This window comes from Mandrillus leucophaeus, unplaced genomic scaffold, assembly GCF_000951045.1.
Source record: "Mandrillus leucophaeus isolate KB7577 unplaced genomic scaffold, Mleu.le_1.0 Scaffold1156, whole genome shotgun sequence".
NCBI lineage: Eukaryota > Metazoa > Chordata > Mammalia > Primates > Cercopithecidae > Mandrillus > Mandrillus leucophaeus.
Window position 1 is genome coordinate 592,810 of NW_012099832.1, and position 5,547 is coordinate 598,356.

Here is a 5,547-nt window from a genome sequence, read left to right on the forward strand (position 1 = left end):
CTGCCTGCCTGCTGGAAAACAATCAAATTTATCAGCTCCAGAATTTCTGCTTGATTTTTAAAAACTGTTTTAATTGTTTTCGTTACATTTTTCTGATAGAATTCTGAGTTCCTTCTCTGTGTTATCTTATAGTTTGTTGAGCTTCTTCAAGACAAATATTTTGAATTCTTTATTTAAGACGTCATTTATCTCTGTTTCTAAGATTGGTCACTAGTGCCTTATGTAGTTTGTTTGGTAAACTTATGTTTTCCTGTACGTTCTTAATGTTTTTGGATCATCATTTATATCTGGGCATTGAGGAGTTTGGTATTTATTTTAATCTTTGCAGTCTGGGCTTGTGTCTTTCTTAAGAGGACTTTCAAAGAATTCAAAGGGGATTGAGTGTTGTGACCTAAGCCTGTAGTCACTGCAGTTATCTTAGCGCTAGGGGGCACCCTACGTCCAGGAACAGTGAGACTCTTACAGGCTCCTAGAAATACAGCTTTGGCGGACTTGGATAAGATGAAAGAATTCCTTGGTTTACCACGCAAAGTCTCTCACTATTCTCCTCCCTTTTACGCGAACAGAAAGAGTCTCTCTGTGCTGCATTTCATAGAGTTTGGAAAAGAATGACATGGGCTCTCTCATGGCCGCCATAGCTGGCACAATGCTGGGTCACACGTGAAGCTCACAGCCTTCCAGATCAGCACAGTACTGGGGCTTTCCCAAGGCTTATGGCCAGTACTGCCTGACTGCTGCTGATGTTTCATCAAAACTGAAGTGTGCTTTCGTTAGCAGGCAGCGAAATCCTGCCAGGACTGGCTTCATCCCATTATCCAGTGGATTCTTTTCTGATCCAGAGTAGGAATAGAAATACCATACAAGAGCAAAGGGCTTGAGTTGGGAGCTTCAGAAATCTGCTTGGTTCTTCATTTTACTGTGACTGAGCTTGTCCACAGTTACAAGACAAATTTCTCTGAGTTTATTTGTTTGTTTTCCCCTCTCCTTTCCCCAACCAGAAGGAATCTCCTTGAGTTGCATTGCCTGGAGTTGGGAGAGGAGCTGCAGGCACTCTCATGACCTTCGCAGCTGGTGCCACACTGAGTCATACCCCATGTCCACTACCTCTGAGACCAGAACACCACCAGGGCCTGACCAAGGACTGAAGTTCCTGTTGCCTGACTTCCACTCACATTTATGTGGTGCCCCAGGCCATGTTAGTCAGCTGGTAGTGAAGCCACCTGGGACTCGATTTTCTCTCACTGGAGAGACGGATTTTCCTCTGGATCTTCCAGGGTTGATGTAGATTTTTTTTTTTTTTTTTTTTTTTTTTTTTTTTTTTTGCCATAGATGCCAGCAGAATTCTGCCCTGTATTGTATTCTGCTGTGACAGGGCAGCACTGAGTGCCTATGCAAATTCTCATACTCACTTTGTTCTCCCTTCCCGAAGCACATGCAATCTCTCTCTGCCCTGTGTTACCAGGGATTCATGGAGGGGTAGTGCAGACAGTGCAAAATTGTCCTTTTTACCTTATTCAATGCCTTTTTCCTTGTTATGATGTTATAATGAAGTACTGTGGTTGCTCAACTGATTTTCTGGCTCTTATGAAGGTGTTTTCTTGCATGGTATAGTTGTCCAATTTGCTGTTTGTGTCGGGAGACAAACATTGGTATATTCTATTCAGCTGTGTAACTCCACTGTCTTCTGTTAGTCAACTAAGTATGATCCCTTCAGAGTATAAGGAGGAAAGGGTAAAAGGAAGTATATTCAGGCATACTCTCCAAAGTGTAAGGGGGGCCTCTTTTCCCTGTGATTGAATGTTTATCATTTGGAGTGGTTTTTCGTATAATAAAGCCATTGTCTTTTCACTGCTTTCTCACCTTTTCTGAGAGAAGTACAGTTGATTTGACTGATGGCACTTAAAAAATGACTACTGAAAATAGATGTTTTTATTGTTGTTAGGAATACCTTCTGCAGAGCATCTTTATTTTGATCTCTTCCTTCTATGTTAAATATTGCTTACTTCTCTGTAGCAGTCCTATAGTTGTATAACAGTGCAAATGATTCTATGTGGAAGTGTGCTCAACTTTTGAGATGAAATATTAGCAAATTTGCTTGGCCATGATCTAAACCACATTTTTCAATTACACGTATCCAACATCTACTCTCCTACTGAGGTATAAATGAGAGAGAGAACAATTTTTTTTTTTTTTAATTACAGTAACTCCTCATAGTTCCAAATACTGCAACTGTTTCTACACTTACATTTATATTAATTTCTTTTTTTATATATTAGTTTTACTTTTTCTACTGTTTACTTATTCACTCAATAAACAGTTACTGAGTGGTAAGCAAAAGAGCCGTATATCTTCTATTATACAGCTTTGACTTATGGGGAAAAAAAGGAAAACTTAGTAACATCAGAATGTTTGTTTATACTTGTGATAAATACTGGTACAAAAAAGAATAGGGTTCTCTGATGGCTTATAAATAAGGAACTTTATTTGGATCGGATGAATGTGGGGTCAGGAATGCTTCACTGACAAAGTGACTTTCACCTGAAATCTAAAGAATACATTATTTTCAGAGCATCAAAAATAACATAGAGAGCATTACTTCTTTTGATCGTGACAATATTCTCTGTGTGTAGCAGAGGGATTGACAAACATTTTGCAATAAAAGCCAGATACTAAATATTTTTAACTTTGTGGACCATATTATCTCTGTTAATACTTAATTCCATCACTGTAACAGGAAAGCAGCGGCCATTGATAATACGTAAGTGAACGGGTGTGGCTGTTTCTGAAAAATGATTTACAAATAATTAGTGGTGTACTGAATCCTGGTTGAGCCTCATAATATGCTACATTATTTATTTCTACTTTACTCCTTATAGAAAACATCTTTACATGACACTTTTTAAATCAGGAATTTGCATCTTCTTGTGGTTTGTTTTGTTTCATTTTAGTCTAAATAAATAACTATACATATGTAACTTTTAAATTGCCCTTATTGATTTTCATCTATCTTACCATAGGTATTAAAAAATCTTTTATTCCATGTATCTTTTTTTCTCCCAGATATATTACTCTCAAGACAAATATCTTGTTTGCAATGTCTTTGTAACAGTAATTGATCACAAAATTTAAAGAGACATTGTCAAGGGGAGTGTTTTCCAAAATGTGTCCCATGGAATGCAGATCCCTTGAAATGTTACAAGAACTTGCATGTTAAATAAGATTAGAAATCAATGTATGCCACTGATTCCTAAATGCCAAAGAGTAACATTTTCTTAATGTGTGAAGATAAAAAATGAGATGTATGAGAACTATGTGATTAGATTTTTGTAAATGTAAAGGTATTTATTGGAAGACTTACTTTGAAGTTGTAGTTTTTCTGTATTTCAGAGGCCAAATGTACTACCTTTAAGAAAATGGTGGCAATAGTAGGTTATTCCATTAAACTATTCTAGCAAGGAAATTTTTTATAACTTCTAAATAAACTTTAATTTCTGTTTCCAGTACGTATCTCTCATATCTTATAATCCACTAAAAAATATAAGATAGAAACCTTTGGGATTGCATTTGCATTTGCAAATGCTTTTAATACACTGATATTTAAAAAATCAAAGCCAAAATATTAAATATGTGAGCTTATATAGATGTTCTTTTATTAACTACTCACTTTTCTTTTCCGCTTCAATTCTTCTTTAGCCTTATTTACCTACTCTCCCACTTTGGAAATAGTTTTTTTTTAATTGTGTGGCTAGTTACAGCTTTCCCTCAAAGCTCATCTTGAAATGAGGCACGTGTAGGTATCATGTATGTACCTGATTAGAGGAAAAAATAATATCTTGTAAATAGTCTGTTTACTTTGTCATTTACAAAAGGAAAAATTATATTGAAATGTTTTCTTTAAGCATTTCCTGACATGCTGTGCCGTCATGCTAATGTGTTTATTTTAAGAGTCTCTTACAATTCATTATTTAACTGATTATTAGATTGTTCTTTGTGACATATGAATGAAATTGTTTGAACCTAGGACAAAGTAAAAGCATATTGATTCAAAAGCATTGCTCCAATATGTTTAATGAGTTTGGTTCTCTAATTGGAATCATATAGTAGATAAAATAATTATACAAATGTTGTCTAAGTGGCCACGTGATCTGTTTCTATTATCTTGGTACCTGTCCTTTCTTTCGTTTTTGCCATTATTGATAAAGATTTTATTTTGCTATAGCTCCCTCAAGCCCATCCACAGAGGTTTTTAGCAATTTTCATCCAGAAAGTGGGAGGCAGAATGAGTTGAAGACAAATTTGAGCTTTGAGCATTTTTCTCATGTTGAATCAATTGTTCTGACTCTCACAGTGATGAAGTGTGAGAAATGAATACATTGATTACTTAATGGGCTCTCAACTTTTAAATATTTTATTCAGTCAAGCAGTTTCAGGCTTTTAATTTTCTTATGTAGGCCAATCTTTTAATATTGAAATTCATTTATGTATAAATGGATTATATTCCTTCCACAGAGTATGTGTATCTGGGCCTTTGTTACAAATTTGTCCTTGCAAGTTTTTGCTAGCAAAATTAAGCCAAGCTGAATCATGGATAACATAAATGAGTATTAGATCAGCAAGGGCAGAAGCAATCTTCATAATGGGCTAAAAGTTATAGCCCATGGGAGATGAGATGGTAAGAAAACAAACTCAAGTTATAGCTGATACAAAAGTAGCTAGTGTGAGCCTAAATGGCTTAGCGGATAATGTTCTCATTAAATGCTTCCAACTTTCTGGTTGACAGGAAATAAAAAACATAAATAAAAGCATATATATGTTCATGTTTAGCAAGTGTTTTCAGCAAAAATTTTAATGTGATATCTAGCTAAACTTAAGTAACTTCAAATTTAGTTTAAAAGAAAACAATATACTGCTGTCTGAATGTGATAATATCATATATAACAATATATTATATATAGCTCAGCCCTTGTTGCAGTATTTTTTATCAACATTAGGGTGCTGCAGGGCTCAAAAGCAGGTGTCAGAAAACAATTTCCCTCTCTGCCGTTTTGCTGAACTCCTTTCACTTGCTCCTTAGCAGATGAACACAGGCCTTAGAAACGAAAAGCACATTTTTATCTTTTTTTTTTTTTTTTTTGCCTCTGGCCACAGGGAAACTCTTTGACTTACCTTATCTGATTGTAAGTCATAAGACTCTCATTTCGGAAGAGGTCCTGCCACATACCCTGGAGGAAGATATGCTCCACGGAGAAGTAAAGAAACATTGGACAGAGAGACTTTGCTGGATTTCCCAACTTCATCTATTAGTATTAGATTATACTCGTTTTGTTTAATCAAATTTCTTCTCAATTGTCAGTCATGCTTATCCAATGAAGTCTCCGTCAGAAGTCCAACAGGACAGAGTTCAAAGAACTTCCTGATAGCTGAACATGTGAAGGTTACTGGAGGGGGAGCCTTGGGGAGGGCATAGAAGCTCCTCAATGGACCCTTTTCACATGTCCAGCCCTATGCATCTCTTCATATCTATCTTTTGTAATATTCTTTGTTATA